Source organism: Humulus lupulus, chromosome 6, assembly GCF_963169125.1.
Source record: "Humulus lupulus chromosome 6, drHumLupu1.1, whole genome shotgun sequence".
In the NCBI taxonomy this organism is placed as follows: Eukaryota; Viridiplantae; Streptophyta; class Magnoliopsida; order Rosales; family Cannabaceae; genus Humulus; species Humulus lupulus.
In genome coordinates, this window is record NC_084798.1 from 95,211,176 (window position 1) to 95,228,672 (window position 17,497).

The 17,497-nt window shown below is 35.4% G+C and overlaps 1 non-coding gene across 1 annotated transcript; it reads left to right on the forward strand.

Annotated features, from left to right (window-relative positions):
- Window positions 1-290: 290 nt before the first annotated feature.
- On the forward strand, window positions 291-397 carry LOC133787725 (small nucleolar RNA R71). The gene has a single exon (XR_009872727.1). It is a non-coding gene; the product is annotated as a small nucleolar RNA R71 (small nucleolar RNA).
- The last annotated feature ends 17,100 nt before the right edge of the window (window positions 398-17,497 follow it).

Below are 17,497 nucleotides of genomic sequence, written 5' to 3' on the forward strand. Positions count from 1 at the left end.
TTTGGCTTATGGCTAAAGCTTTTATTTTTCTCACTAATTTGTCTAAGGATGTTCTTAAGTCTAATTCATCTTTTACTTCATACGTTCCTCCTCTTTTTGGTGAATTGCTGACCTATACCTAGGATCAAAATAATTCCATTGTTGTGAATTGACAGATAATTCTTCAAGGGCGTCCCAAGCCTCTTGTCCTTGTAATTTTAAAAAAAATTCCGGTATGCATAGATTGAATCATTTGATGATTAGAGTGAGTCAAACCATCATAAAAATATTTTACAAGTCTCCATTTTTCAAAACCATGATGATGACATTTTAATAATAAATCTTTAAATATTTCCCAACATTCATAAAACTCTTCATTATCTTTTTGAAAAAACTCGAAGATTTCTCTCCTTAGACTATCAGTTTTAGACATGGGAAAAAATTTCATCAAGAATTTATTATAAAGTTGATCCCATGTAGTTATAGACCCCGTGTTAAGAGAATTTAACCAAGCTTTTGATTTGTCTTTTAATGAAAAAGGGAATAATCTTAGTTTGACCATTTCATCATAATTTTTTTGAAATTTAAATGTTGAGCAAATTTCTAAGAAATCTTTGACATGCATGTAAGGATCCTCCCTATCTAACCCATAAAAAGATGGAACAATTGAATGATTGATGGTTTAAGCTCAAAATGGGTAGCAGAAGTGGTAGGAAAAACTATACATGAAGGAGCATTAGATGAAATAGGTGTAAAATATTCAAGAAAAGTTTTTTCAGGCACAACATTTTCATCAACATGATTTCTAGTAATATTAGCAATTGGTTCCATGATGCTCAAATTTTTACTAACATTTTCAATTTCAAACAAAGATAAACGTCTTTATACTAATCTATTTTTAGAGTTACGTTCCTAATGATGCATACAATTTTCACAAACAAGGCAACAAAGAGAATCTCAACCAAACAATTTTTTGATGTGGAAGATCAGTTAAAACTGCAACCACAGAGTATACTTAGGATTTTTAGAGATTTCACAACAATATAATTTTTATGGTTTACTTGTCCCCAGGCCTATTTGATTCCACTTACTCGCACACTACTAACAACTCCCCGAGGTTAATTAGTAGAGGCGGACTGAGAATTTTGTTCAAATTTCTTTTAAGCAAAAATTGCTTATGGGGAAAGGACAAGATTTAAGTTTTATTTTTTTTTTCAAGTATTTTTTCACAATTACACAATAATATGATAAGAGACAAATAAAAATAAGGTAAAATTAAATAAGGCTATCAAAAATTAGGTAAGAGTAGGGAGGCATAATATGCCATCAACCATAACAATAAGGTAAAAATTAGGAGGCACAAGTGCAATCAACTAAAACATAAGGTAAAATACTAGGAGGCGAAATTACTATCAACTAACTAGGAGGAAAATTTTCCATCAACTAGTAAATTGCATAAAAATATAACAACAAGATAAATAACGAAAATTACAACAAATGTTGGGAGGCACAAGTGCTGTCAACTAACAAAGAAATACAAGGAATAAAAATTACAACAAATTTACAACAAAATTAGGAAGCACAAGTGTCGTCAACTAAAAAAAAAATATATATAAATATATAAGCAAGTTATTTTTTTAATGGGTGGTAGAACTGTCCCAAATTTTCTTCTTATCTTATTTTTTTAGTTTTAAAAATATATATATTTTTATATTTTTGTATATATATATTTTTATGTGCAAAAATTAAATAACTAGTAGAATAATTCACTAACCTTGAGATAAATTTCGTTTCTTATCTTGCAACTCCCCAACAACAGCGCCAAAAACTTGATGGACCCAAAATGGGTACGTTTTAAATATGAAAATCGCAAGCGCACGAATCATTCATATAGAATAGTGATCGTATAAGCAAGGATGTCGAACCCAAAGGAGTTGTCTAAAATAAAAAAGAAAACTATTTTAAACCAAAATTAATAAACTCTAACCTTGCTCCAAAGATTGTGAGATTTTGTATCAAGAAAATAAAATAAAAGATAGTAATAAATATATTAAAGTAAGAAAAAAATAAACAAGATAGGAATTGTAAACAAGTTGTAAGAGAAAGATTATTAAGATAATAAAATCCAGAAAATATAAGTTCAATAATATTTATAAGTACATTGATTCCCAAGTTTTATTAATAATAGAAATTAATCAAACTATCACCTATTCAATTAGATATTCTTTTTAAGCACAAGTTATTATATTAATATAGGATTTATCTTCACTTTTAGCAATATAATATCAAAGTATTTAGTGTGAATCAATCTAATGAAACAACAACAAAATCAAGGAATATTATTTATAAGGCAAAGCATAATATTTTTGTTCTAAGCATTTGATGTGCACTATTTAATGACACACCTTAATAAAAGAATATTATGATTTTGCACTAATTAAGGACAAAGTATAAATATATGCTAACAATAAAAAATTCATGATATTTAAGAAGATATTTGAAGAACAAAAATCCATAAACTTTGTTGCACAAATGATAAATCAACATACAAAATAAATACTATCTAGTCACATATTATTTCATCATCACCTTAATAATCTTTAAAAAATTAGGAACTCATAACTACAATATAAATTACAAAACAAAGAAAATACATACTTGAAAAATGCTCTTGAAAAACACTACAATGGACGAGGGAATGATAGAAAAGATGATGGTAAGCAAAAATTAAGCCCAGAAAAGGGTCTTGAAATTACATATTTATAGCCAAAATGAGATTATTAAAATAATCAATTTAAATTAATTAAATTGATTAAATTAACTAAATAAAGTAAATATGGGTGGTAAATTTTAGGGTGTAATGATGATTTTGTGGTAAAATATGTAGAAAAGTTGGGTAAAAATGTGTCATTTTTGGACAAAGGATCAAGGGGGCAATTGATGGGCTCAAGAGAATAGGGAAAGGTGGTTGGTTTTGCTGTTGGTGGAAGGCAGGCGGGCTGGGCCGATTGGGCCTGAGGGAGCAGTTGGGGTGTGGGCCAGGCGGGCTCGGGCCGGAGGCTGGGAGGCACGGGCTGGGAGTCACGGGCCTGGGCTTCAGCTCCTTGAGCTGAGGCTTTTTTTCTTTGAGAAATATCATTTTTTTCTCTTTCTTTTCCTTGAAAATGTCACTTTCTTTTCTTCATTTTTCTTCCTTTTCAAGAGCCAAAATATATATAACATATTCCCTATAAAATGAACATAATTAAATTAAAACTAAATATTTTCAATAATAAAATTTACAACATAAGTTCCATGAAAATATTAATTAAAATTTAATTTACTTAAACATTTATGCTCAAAAGTGAATCTTTTTACTTCTAACTTAACAATATTAATTTCAAATAATTGAACTACATCATATTATAATAAAATATCTATAAAAACATATAAAAATCTAAAAAAAAAATACAATAAGACTAATAATTTCAAAATTACTTAAAACCTTAATAAGTTACTTAAAAACTCAAAGACTAAGCGACAATTAGTGTTTACCGAGTTTTTCAGAAACTAGAATTATAAAAGATAAGAGTGCTTAAAAAGAAAGGATTTAAAATATGCAAGCAAGATTTTTACGTGGTTGGGGCGTTAATGAGCCTTAGTCCACAAGTCAGTTGTATTAGAGCTTAGAGAGCTTTTGAAAATGGAGTTTTCTACAAGTTTGAGCAGAGTGTATGCTTACAAGAGAAAAATCGAATACTTTCCACAGTTCGCAACTGTTCATATTTATAGGTAGTTGAGTGCATTGGGATTGGACTGAGCTAATCCAAGCCCAATAGGGGTATAAACACTATTTTCTCACTGATGAAGGCTTAGTACAAAAAATTTTATTAAATAAAACACACTAATCATGGCCCATTGGGCCAGCTTGAGAATAACCACGTTGCAAGACTGACAATAGTACGCAACTTCAATCTGGTTCGCGTGGGCTTCTAAGGAGATCCAGGGGACAGGATCTGTCAAAGTAGTGGCAACACTATTTAGAATAGCGGCGTACATTCCATATGTAGCCTCTTTTGCAGGTTAGTTGAGGAGACAAAACTCCATGTTTCTCGAGGTGATGTCAGTGTCGGGGACAGTTTATCACGCCCAACCCGGCCACCTGACCCGGGTTCGTTTACCAACATCCTGATCCATTTACTAGGACCCTGGTACGTTTACCAGAGCCCGGGTTCATCCACTATCGTCTCGGTTCACCTTAGACTTGGGAAACATCATCCTTATCATCATCCCAGATGACACCTTACACTGGGTCCGGGAAGACTAAATGTGCCAACTTCGTGGTCCCGACTTGTATTCCGGGACAATGTTGGGTTTACTGATATTTGGGCCACCAGGATGTACTCCTTCCTCGTCTGTTGGGCTCGGTTTGGGCCTCAGGTCCCTTTAGGATAGGCCATGGACTTGGTGTACGGGGCCACGTGTGCGGGGAGGAAACGGGGATAACAATTAGCATAAAAAATGTGGTAAAATAACTCTATTTTGTAGAGTTATCACTTAATAAATTAATTAAATTATTTGAGCTTAGAACTATGGGTCCATGCTGTCCCTGCACTAGCTCGATATCACAGAGGTGAGATTTTGGTATTAAAAGGAATTAATTAAAAATAATAAAGTATTACTTTTAATCTCACAAAATAATATTATTTGTGAAATAATATTCAAAATAATCACAAATTAAATTATATTGATAGTTATGTGAAATGAATTTTTATTGAAAATTAATTTAATCATATTTAATTTTGTGGTATAATTGTATTCTACATAAAATAATATGATAAAGACCCAACAAATAACATTTTATAGAGATAAATACCACAGGGCCCAAAGCCATGTAGTTGGCGCCAACCACAGTCCAAATGGACTATGACCTACGCATAGGCCCAATATGATTAGGGCTAGGTATTCTTTCTATTGTTATATTAATAGAATATAACATCAAGAAAAAAAAGAGACATCATATGCATTTCACGTTATTTCACAAGAGAGAAAAATAGAGAACTTTGTTCTCTCTGAATTGTGAGAAGAACACTCTCTCATGTGTTGAGATTCAAAAGTGTTTTATTATGTATTCTACCAAATAGCATAGACATCCACCTGTCTTATTCTCTTTGTGCGAGGCATAGTATGGAAGATGGTGGGTTAGGAGGCTAAGACACTAGTTGATTTACACATGTTCTACTTCTAGAAAAGGTATTTGTAAGTTTCTATTTTATTCAGATTCATGTCCATGAGAAGGATCTCATTCTAGTTATGGTTCCCAGAGTGATTCGTTCTTATGCTTTAAGAATTGTTATTATTGCATTGAAATATTTATTATCCCATGCTTCCGCTGCACTCTCAATCACGTGATCAAAGACCAACAAAACGAACATTACCCATGAAATGCGCACACAAAATAGATTTCTTAGGTAGAGTGAAAGTGACATTATTAATATGTATGATGTTTGTTGACGGTGAAATCTCGTCAACGAAATTAGATCTAAAAACTCAAAGGTAAGTCAGGTGATATTTATATAAGAACTTAGAATAAACTTTAAGGAAAAGTAAACACAGATCAACAATGGAGCAACCCTTTGTATATTTCTCAATAGCCTCTGCATACAATGAAATTTCCAACCCCTTCCCATGTGGAATTGGGGGTCATTATATAGTGGGCTCTAATGGCCCTAGATACACTGTGGTCCAGTGGACCAGGTGGGACATAAGTACACTGTCAGGAGAGTGGTTTCAGAGGTGGTGTTGTTGGTAAAAGTACATGGATAGGTACCATGAGGATGCTTCCACTACTCGACCGTACAACTGTCAGAGGAGTGGCGCAGGTGGTAGTGGTGTCGACTCTGACGTCTCGCTGGGAGCATGCAGGCCAGGCCCTCTCTCCTAGTGCTCCAATTACTTGTCTTGCATGAATGCCATGGTCAGGCGTACGGGGTCTTAAAAGCCGTACACCGTACAAGATTGTGCTAACATGTCCTTTCTGAATCATACTTGAGCTTTTACTGCTAGATGGTGGGGTTTCCACAGGTCTCCATAAGAGATGCCATCTTAAGGCGGAGGGTGCGAGATGCTCCCTTGCGACGCAACCGTGGCGAGGCTGGGGCGTGGCACGTGAGGCGGTGTGCACTAGGCGCTGGATGAGGCGCGCGAGGCAGCCCACGCGAGGCTGGGCGTGAGGTGGCCCACGCGAGGCTGGGGCGAGGCACGCGAGGCGGTGTCCACTAGGCGTTGGGCGAGACGCACGAGGCAGCCCACGTGAGGCTGGGCGCGAGGCACGCAAGGCGGCCGGCGCGAGGCGTCCCACGAGAGGCTGGGGCAAGGCGCACGAGGTGGTGTGCTCTAGGCGCTGGGCTAGGCATGCGAGGCGGTGTGCCCTAGGCGCTGGGCGAGGCGGCCCACGCGAGGCTGGGTGTGAGGCGTGAGGCGCGCGAGGATGGGGCGAGGCGGTGTGCACTAGGCGCTGGGCGAGGCGCGCGAGATAACCCACGCAAGGCTAGGCATGAGGCGCGTGAGGCTGGGGCGAGGCGCGCGAGGCAGCCTACGCGAGGGTAGGGCGAGACGTGCGAGGCGGCCCACGCGAGGCTGGGCGATGGTCCCGTGTTACACGCCTGCTGGGGCTTTGCCTGGCAAGGCTCCCCCATACACACCTAGGGATGTATGCACAGGTATGTACTTAGGCATTTATGGGACCTTGGCACGCGCTTTGGATCTTTTACAAGCATGGAATATTGAGCATCCACAAAGGCCATACTTCCCGGCTCACAAGGTGATGCTTCCCTTGGGACAATCTCCCTGTTTCACAAGACTTATAGGTCTGAGCCTGATAATGTGACTAAGTGACCTTTAGCCTTGTATTTTAACCATGTACTGGGGATTTTTTTTCTTGGTGGATTTTTGGCATCCACAATGTTGCTAAAGAGACTAATATTGAAACTAACATGACTTTTGCCACCAGTATCTACAATCCATTATAGATTATTATGCTGATTAGAAATAGTAGATAGAGAGAAACATAAACTTGTAGTATGTTTGGTGATACTGCTGCCAGGAGTATCAACAGAGGCTTTGTTGGAGACCATTTGAGAAGACAACAAGTGCATTAATTGAGTGCACTGATCAGGTTGAAGGGTTTGGAAAAAAATTACCGAATCGAGTTGAATCAAAGAATGGACCTTCTTGATTGGAAACTTGATTGACAACCTCATGTTTAGGTTTGGAGCTAAATCCAAGAGGGTAGCCAGGGATCTTGTAACATCGTTCGATAGTGTGACCAAGAATATTGCAATGGCTGGAAAACGGGCGATGTTGAGATTGGTCAAATATAATGGTTAAAATGTACACGTTGAGGTGCAAAACACTTAACAATTTTCACTTAAGGAGAAGTGAAAACATAAGATTGTGTAGAAGGCATCTAAAAGTGACTTTTATGGGTCTAAAGTGATACAATGAGGTATCCAAACATTCCTAAAATGTTTGGGTGCATTTGGAGGTGTTTTGGAGACAAGTCTTGGAGTGCCAAATCAGAAGCATCGGCGATGTGTCGCCTAGGGCTTCAAAAACCTAGCTGAGACAAACCATGTGATGCATCGTCTGGTGCCAGAATTTGAGTCAAATGGGCTGTTACGGGTGTCCGTACAGTTTACGTAAAATGCTCCAAATGATGTGTTTTAAGTGCTGTAATCCTATTGGTTAGACTAATGATGTGCCTATACTATAAATATGGGTTATTAGAGTTGTAAAGTCTTGACCACACTTTCCAACTCTCTCTCTAACCTCTCTCTCTCTCTATCTCTCAAGACCAAAGTTTTCTCCAAGAAATTCATCAAGCTTTTCTTGACTTGCATGAGTTTTAAGGCTTGTTAAATCTCAAATCTCATTCTACTTAGTTGAAGCTTCAAGCAATAAGAGAAGGCTTGGAATGAGATTTTGGAAAACAATATTCTTATTGTATACAAGCCTTAGAAGTTCCCTAAGTTTGAAGATTCAAATCGCTCTATATCAAAGGTTGTATATTCCCAACAATTAAAATCTCTATTCTAATTACTTTCATTTTTGTGTTTTGCGTAATCAACAATGAGGGAAATTGGTTCTTCCTCTACAACCTTCAAATCATTATTTCAAGATTTGGCTTGTATTGGGCACATAACCATGAAAGATCAAAGAAAGTTCTATTTGGATATGCTCTACATGAATGTGGATATGGATTCAAAGTCTTCATCAACAAAGGATGAGACAACACAATGGGGTTACACACTTAATGAGATAGGTATCATCAAATTCCTTATTTCTAAATGTGTAGATTTCAAGAATTTGAATGAAATGTGTTTGCCGCCATATTTTTGTGAGTTTGAGATTATTGTTTATGTTAATAGTATAATGGTGAATGTTAATAAATAATTCAAGAGCTATTGCTATACTTCTTTTGTTTGTAAAGTTATTTATCATCATCTGAGATATGGTAATTGTAAAATTAACCATAATGAGATTTGGGTTAAGGCAGTCGATGTTGAGATCATTGCACTATGAATTTAATTTGGTCACTTTAATTGATGATGAGATCTTTGTGACTTTGATTAAATTTAATGCATTTAATGAGGAATGCATTGTAACCCTAATTGAGAATAATACATTCGATGAGAAATGTATGATAACCCAAAAGAGAATTGGTATAGTTCATGCATGTAGTGATGAGACTAATGCAACCTTAAGAGTAGGTGAACATGTCAATGCAATTGATGATGAGATCATTGCAAAAGAAAGTGAAGATACTAAGGTCAATGCATTTAATGTTGAGATCATTGCAAACCTAAGTAAAGAGACGAAGGCCAATGCATTTGATATTGAGATCATTGCAACCTTGAGTGAAGTTAATGCAACCCAATGAAAGGTTCAAGGATTGTGGTATGATACTTGTGTCACCATTCATGCAACCTATGATAAAACTCTTTTCAGAACCTTTGAAAGTGCAAAGGTGGGACTTGAAGTCCAAATGGGAAATGAAAAGAGATCCAAGGTACTTGGAAATGGCTGCACTGATGTGTTCTTTGCTAATGGAAAGAAAGTTACCCAAACTAATATTTTCTATGTTCCCAATATGACTAGAAACATTATGAGTCGAAGTTTATTGAGTAAATTTGGTATCAAAGTGAATTTGATTTCAGTAAACTCGCTTTGACTAAATTGGACACTTTTGTAGGAAAGGCTTATACATGTGCTGGAATGATCAAAGTTTGTGCTCTTGATAGTGACTGAAATATGACATCTAAATCTTACAATGTGGTTAATTCCAATTCTATTACTTTGTGGCATAATAGACGTGTTCATATAGGTTATAGCACAAATACAAGAGTTGTTAAATGTGAATTAATTAATTGTGATGTGAACGAGCATGATTAATGTGAATTATGTGTTAAATCTAAAATGGTAAAGAAATTTTTTCCAAGTGTTGATAGATGTTCAAACTTGCTAGATATAATACATAGCGGTTTATGTGAATAAAATGACATGTTGACTAGAGGAGAAAATAGATACTTCCTGACTTTTATAGATGATTGCTCTAGGTATACTTATGTGTATTTACTCAAGAGTAAGGATGAGACATTTAATGCATTTAAAATCTATAAAGTTGAAGTAGAAAAGAAATTGGAAAGGAAAATAAAGCCTCTTAGAAGTGATAGAGGTGGTGAATACTTTTCAAATGATTTCAATGTGTTTTATGAACAACATGGCAGTATGCATAAATGCACTTCACCATACACTCCACAACAAAATGGAATAGCTGAAAGAAAGAATAGTACTTTTCTTGAGATGATTAACTCTATGCTTTTACATGCTAAATTGTGTTATAATTTGTGGGGTGAAGCTTTGCTTGGTACGTGTCATATATTGAATTGAATTCCTATGAAAAATAACAATGTGTCTCCATATGAGTTATGGTGATTAAAGAAGCCTAATATAGGCTATCTTAAAGTGTGAGGGTGCCTTGCTTATTGCAAGAGCACGGAGCCTAAAAAGACCAAGTTGGGTCCAAGGACCATAAAGTGTGCATTTGTTGGCTATGCCTCAAATAGTAAGGCCTATATGCTATTAGACTTGGAGTCTAATGTGATAATTGAATCAAGAAAAGTGCAGTTCTTTGAAAATATGTTATATTGTGATAGCAACTCTCAAGAACCCACAAGTGTTGGAGAATCTCTTAAAGAGAAAGATCCAAAGGTTGATGAGCAACCAATATTGCCTTGGAGAAGCCAAGGCTTAAATAATTGGGATCAATTGAGAAATGTTCTCAAGTAGTGATAGTCTACGATAAACTTGAAGAATTCACATGGAAATTTCTTATGATTCTTCAAGTTGAGGATGATCCCAAAACCTACCAAAAAGCAATGTCTTCGAGATACTATGCTTTTGGAAAAAGACAATAAATGATGAGGTATATTCAATTATGTCAAACCACACATGGGAATTGGTATATATTCCACAACGTTCAATACCAATTGGGTGCAAGAGGATATTTCAGAAGAAATATGACACCGATTGCACATACAAACCCTCAAAGCTAGATGAGTAGCTAAAGGATTTAAAAAAAAAGAAGAAAGGAATCAATTATTTTGACACGTACGCACTGGTTGCTAAGACAACCACTATAAGAGTAATATTTGCCTTATCATCAATATATAATATTTATGTTCATCAAATGGATGTCAAAACAACATTCCTAAATGGAGATCTCAATGAGGAGATCTATATGGAACAACCAGAGGGTTTTGTTCTAAGGGGAAATGAGCATAAAATGTGTAGGCTTGTCAAATAATTATATGGTTTAAATCAAAGAACCGAAACAATGACATGAGAAGTTTGATAAAACTATTGTTATGGATGGGTGTAGACACAATAATGGGCAGGTGCTTATACTACGTATGATGGCTATGTTATCTTGGTGTGTCTATATATTAATGATTGTGGATTTTGAGTAATGAGATGGGAAGCATAATAGAAACGAAGAGGTTTCTGTCTTCCATTTTCTAGATGAAGGACCTTTGAGAGGTCGATACCTTCTTTGGTACAAAAGTGAGAAGAAATGGTGGGAGTTATGCCTTAATTCAAGCTGACTTTGTTGAGAAAGTGCTTGACAAGTTTAGTATTCTCAAAATCAAATAGGTGAATATACCATTTGATTCAAGCATAAAACTTGAAAAGAATAATGGTAGAGTGGTGGCTCAACTTAAGTATGCAAGTGCATTAGGGAGTCTAATGTACGCTGCTCATTGTACTAGAGTGGATATTGCATATGCGGTTAGTAAACTAAATAGGTTTACTAGAAATTCAAGTATCGAATATGGAAGGCAAATTGAGAGAATTCTAGGGTGCCTAGAGAGGACCAAGAAACTAGGTCTCCAATGTTCTCTAAGATACTTGAAGGATATTCCGATGCAAGATGAGTATCGAGTGTGGGAGATAATCTCTCCACAAGTGGTTGGATGTTTATGCTCAAAAGAGGAGAAATTTCTTAGGGCCTAAAGAAACAAACAAGTGTTACACCCAACCATGGAGAGTGAGTTTATAGCTCTAGCGGCAAATGGAAAAGATGCGAAGTGGCTTAAAGATTTCATGAGGAATATCTCAGTGATAAACAAGCCACATTAGCTAGAGTATATAATGGCATATATATAATGAGAAGTCTAAACATATAAGTATAAGACATGAGTATATGAGACAATTGATTCGATGAGGAATCATATCGATCTCATATGTTAAGATAAGTGAGAACTTAGCTGACCCATTTACAAAACCTCTTGCAAAGAGGTTAGTAAGTTCCACTTCTAAAGGGAAGGGACCAAAACTCCTAGAATAATATATTCATCAATGATGGAAACCCAACTCCAAACTTGTGAACATCAAGGGCAAGAGTTCAATGGGTAAGAACAAGTTATTGGGTGAATAGTTTCAACACTAACAAAGTCAAGAGTTCCATCCAAGGATGGTTAGTGTTGGTTGCTACCCAGTAAGGGTTAAGCTTAGGGCTTTTAATGAAGTCCAGTTGTGTGCAACAAGAATCTCTAAGAGTAGCAAAGTTGTACGAACTTCACCTATGTGAACTTAGAGATGGTGCCGCCTCTCATGGGAGTTGGAGTTTCTCCCCGAAAAGTTCATGAAATGGATGAGCACATGGCCATATGAGTGCTAAGCAAGAAAAGTGGGAAAATGAATGGTCAAGTGGAGGTGTGTGCGGTGTTATCGGTCATGTCATTAAGGAGTGCTTGGTTCAATCTTCAAGACATTAATGACTTTGATAAGGCTTTATAATACTTTCACTAAGATAAAGTTCAAATCAAAAGATACATTATTTTATGCACCAAAACTGTTAAGATAAGAAGAGATGATTATATTTAACCAAGTGGGGGAATGTTGAAATTGGTTAAATATAATGGTTAAGATGTTTACACGTTGAGGTGCAAAACACTTAATGATTTTCACTTAAGGAGAAGTGAAAACATGAGATTGTGTAGAAGGCATCTAAAAGTGACTTTTATGGGTCTAAAGTGAAACAATAAGGTATCCAAACATTCATAAAAAGTTTGGGATCATTTGGAGGTGTTTTGAGACAAGTCTTGGAGTGCCAAATAAGAGGCATCAGCAATGATTCGCCTGCTATGAGGCAACATGGAGGCGACATGTCGCCTAGGATTTCAAAACCCTAGCTGAGAAAGACTAGGCGACGCTTCGCCTGGGCTGTTACGGGTGTCCATACAATTTACGTAAAATGCTCCAAATGATGTGTTTTAAATGCTCTAATCCTATTGGTTATACTAATGATGAAGCCTACACTATAAATATGAGTTATTAGAGTTGTAAATTCTTGATCACACGTTCCAACTCTCTCTTTAACTCTTAAGACCAAAGTTTTGTCCAGGAAACTCATCAAGTTTTGCTTGAGTTGCATGAGTTTTAAGGCTTGTTAAATTCCAAATCTCATTCTACTTGGTTAAAGCTTCAAGCAATAAGGGAAGGTTTGGAATAGAGAATTTGAACAAAAATATTCTTATTGTGTATAAGCGTTAGAAGTTCTCAAAGTTTGAAGATTCAGGTTGCTCTAAATCAAAGATTGTATTTATCTAACCCTAACTTTCTTTTGTGTTACTCTATTATGTTTTCATTGTTAGTATTGATGATTAAATGTTCTAAGTTTAAATTATCATCCTTTAATCATTTAGTTTCTTATATTTAAGGTTAACATTCATATCATGAACATGTTTCTTTAATTATCATGAAATGGATTCATACTTTGAATTTGGATCTTTATTAACATCTAGGGATTCGAATATTGCATTATTCCCATTAGTCATTGTTGATTTGAAATGTATAAAGCCATATATTCCCAATAGGCGACTGTGACGTTGTTCCTTTGGTTTGAAGCAAGATGAGTCACCAAGAGATTTTGAGGGCTCCATGTTAAGGGAAAAGACCATGGATTGAGGGTTGTCTTGATTAGTGTTACTGTGAGAACCCACTTTGCGTTGGTTTTCCTCTTGAGAAACCAAAGAGAAAACACGATTAAAATCAGGTAAAGGATCCATTAAAAGGATTTGACCACTAACCTGTGAGAATAATTCATGGAGCCCCATTAAAAAGGAAATTATGTATTCCATTTGGTAGTGATCGGAAAGTTTTCGAAATTATCCGCAGGTATAATTATTACAAGTACAAATAGGTCAAAAATTTGTTAACTCCTCCCAAACAAACTTGATGCAAGTGAAATAGGCACTGATCAAGGAGTTGTTTTACGGTAGATTGTTGAGGTCTTTGCGCAATTGAAATTTTTCGGGTCGTTGGTTTGGTGAAAACGAACTTGAAGATCTTTCCATATGTCAGTTGCAGAGTCATTGAAGATGATGCTAGCCAAAATTTCTATAGACACGGAATTCAAAATCCAAGAAATAACGATGTTGTTATTCCTCATCCATGAATTGTAAAGAATTTCATCGTCATGATCGTGTTTTGGAATGGACCCATCAAGAAGCCCAATCTTGTTTTTCATAGATAAGGGAAGGGTTATTGCACGACTCAAAGAGGTGAAATTATTAGGAGTCAACAACTGAGAGACCAAGACACTTCTAGGGTTGTGAGAGTGGTGTATATAGTACAGACTAGAAGGATCATCCGTGTCGAGAGTGGTGGGATTTGGTGTCTGAGAATGGTTTTTGCAGTGTCCCAGAATTTTTACTTAGCAAGATAGCAGTAGTAGGCAGTATAGTTTGTAGTATGTTAGTTTCTGTGGATTTTGGTTCAAGCCGGGATTTAGATGGAAAATCATATCAACAGTCATGGATTTTATAAGTTTAACCTATAGTTTAGAAATATTAATTATAACATAAGGTTTGATTAATATTGCTGGTCCTAGAAATATCATTTATTATAACCCAAGGTTTAGATATTATCATTAAGGATGTGACACTTGTCATAATCATATTTATCGAGGATTTAAGTATTTTTGATGAATAATTTAAATAAAAGAAAGATCTAGAAGCTCTAGAACCTTCCAATAGCTGTTAGGATCCCATTTTGACTCAGTCAAAGCTGTTTAATCAATTCAAAATATGCTGAAAAAGTGCAAATATGTGTTTGATATATCAACGTATACTAATATATCGCAGCTATAGGGGTCGATATATCGCCTACGGAAGATACGGAAAATACGTCGACTTCGTACGAACAAACGAACGGGGCTCGGGAAAATGGTCTAGGCGATATATCGCCCCTAGTGCATTTATTTTGAAAGTTTGGGATTTTAAATTTAAAAACAGCCTTAACCACTTGGACCTGCCTTTGAACGATTTCGACCGAGTTTGGGGCATCTACTGAACGAAAATTAAAAAAAAATTAATTTTATTCATTTATTTATTCAAATTAAAAGGGGTTAGTTTTACTCCTTGAACTCTATAAATAGGACCTAGTACTCAGCCATTTCCTTCATTCTTCAAGTATTCTTCAGAGCCTTCAAGTTTCTAAGGTTACTATAGAGAGAAACACCTTGGTTTTGGGTTCAAATCTTTTCCAATCTAAGCTTTTCTAAACACTTGGGAAGTGAGATATAGAGTTATTCCGGTATCAAGGTATAGATCAAGTCATAAGATCCTTCAAGGTATTTTGAAGTTCAATTCTTCATGGTTCTTTAGTTTTGTTTTATTTTCTTTCAGATCCTAACTCTTGTTTATGATTCTTGATCAGGTGTTTAAGTTTCTTGAAAATTAAGGTTCTTTTCGGTAAGTTTCTACTCGGATGGTTTAGTTTTCTTTTCATCTCTTTTCTTTAGAAACTCACCATTCTTACTGTTGGTTTTAGGAGTGTTCCAAATCCCGTTCTTGTCTCCATATCCCGGTTTTTTGTAATGAAAATAGGTTAGATTATATGTGTTTATATGATGTGTTATGATATGTTTATATGCTACGATATGTGCCATGTATATATATGTATGAATATGTTTTTAGTCGCTTGGGGATTATAGTTGCTTAGATAGCAAACCCCAAGATTTTTATCATTATCGTGGTTTAGAGTTATGATTACCCTACCTCGATTAGTAGACTGAAGACCTAGATGGGTTATCATATACTACCTTGAGATCTAACCTACCTCGATTAGTAGATTGAGGACCTAGATGGTTTTATCACATGCCACGGTAATGAGTTAATGGCCATTAATATTGTAGTCCTATATGATATACATTTTTATAGTCATATATTTTATAGTATATGTTTATGATATAGTCTTATGTTTATGATTTCTGATATATGTTATTAGTAGATTTTCCTTGCTGGGCATTAGGCTCATTCCTTTATTTTTAGCTTGATGCATGAAAATGAACATGGAAGGCGGGAAAGATTCGTGGCAGCTTGGCTTGTGTGTTGAGGATAAATGGATTGAATGGACTGCTGGAAGATCGAGGATGACGTTGTTTAAAGTCTTTTAAATTATGTTTTTTTATGTATTTCCGCACTTAGATTTTAACAATTGATTTAAGTTTATGTTTTATGTTTTTATGTACTAAATAATGGGTACCAATACCGTATTTTATATTTCATACTTTACTTTGTATTTCACACAATATTTTGGTTTTTAAATAAATATATGTTATTTCTTATATATGTATTCAAATTAGTAGTTATGTTTAGTAGTTTTTGATGGTCCAATGTCTAGAATTAGTCAGGGCATTACAATTTTGGCTATCTTTTGAAGGATCGATAGCCATGGATGCAGAAAGAAAATTGAAGAATCAGATTAGAAGAAAGATGACAATGGCAGAAAAAAATTCAGATGAACGAAGGAGAGAGAAGAATATGCACTAATACCATATTACGATGAATAGAAAAACAAACTTTTATTTCTCTGAATCGGTCCTATCAAATACAAAAGGAATATATATATAGTAGGACAAAGAAATAAAGGATCCAATAAGAACATGACAAGTGGCAAAGCAAAGTACAATTAATCTTATAAATATAGAAACTTAATAACTTATTAAGAAGATAAACTAATCCAAACCTCACATGCAAAAACAATACTCGGTGAGGCACCAATTAATAGATAAAATATTTTGGTGAATAAAAACTCCAAACCTATAAGGTAAAATATGTAAAGCAATTCTAATGAAAGTTAAAGAACAAACTAAAATTATGGAAAAAACCAAGGTCTTCGAAAGACACTAGTGATAAACACTATTATCAAACAAAGCGACACCGATAAAAAAAGAAACAAACAAAACATAAACAAAAGGCACAATTGATTGGAAGCCAAAGAATCTATCACCAGCAGATGACCTCAAAAGCACCACTCAAGCCAACCTCCATTTGAACAGATAGAACCTCAAATGAAACTTGTTGAAGGGAGTACTCCACCACCACCAGCTACCACCTAATGCCCCAATGCCAACCAAATGATACTGACCATAAAGCCGAAAGAAAGAAAGAGCCCAAACGTCCCTTTGAGTGAATGCCCATGTGAAGAAAGAAGGTTGAAATAACAACCCTTAGGGCCTCAAGCACTAATATGCAATGACGACTTCCCCTATAACTGGACTAGAGCTAACACCAAAGCTCCAAATAACAATGGTGAAGCAACAACTAATAATGTGGAGAGAAGCCCAAAGGCCTTCTAAAGATGAGATGTCAAGAGATAACTAGGGTTTTTTTCTTATTCTTCTAGAGAAAAAACGATGGGTTTGAGAGTTGTACTGTGATAAAAAAAATATTTTTTATAAATCTTTTAGCGTCTAGTATATGTTGAACACCACAACGAGGAAAAAACGTAATTACATTATTATTAAAAAAGTAAGTACACCAAGACTTAGAAACAATATTTAACCCAACATTAAACACTTACACGCTTTATTTTGGAGCATTCACTAATAACTTCTCTCACATTTTTTTAGACACACACTTTTGGATACACACAACACAAAGATGTTTTATTTTCATGATTATTTGGTTAA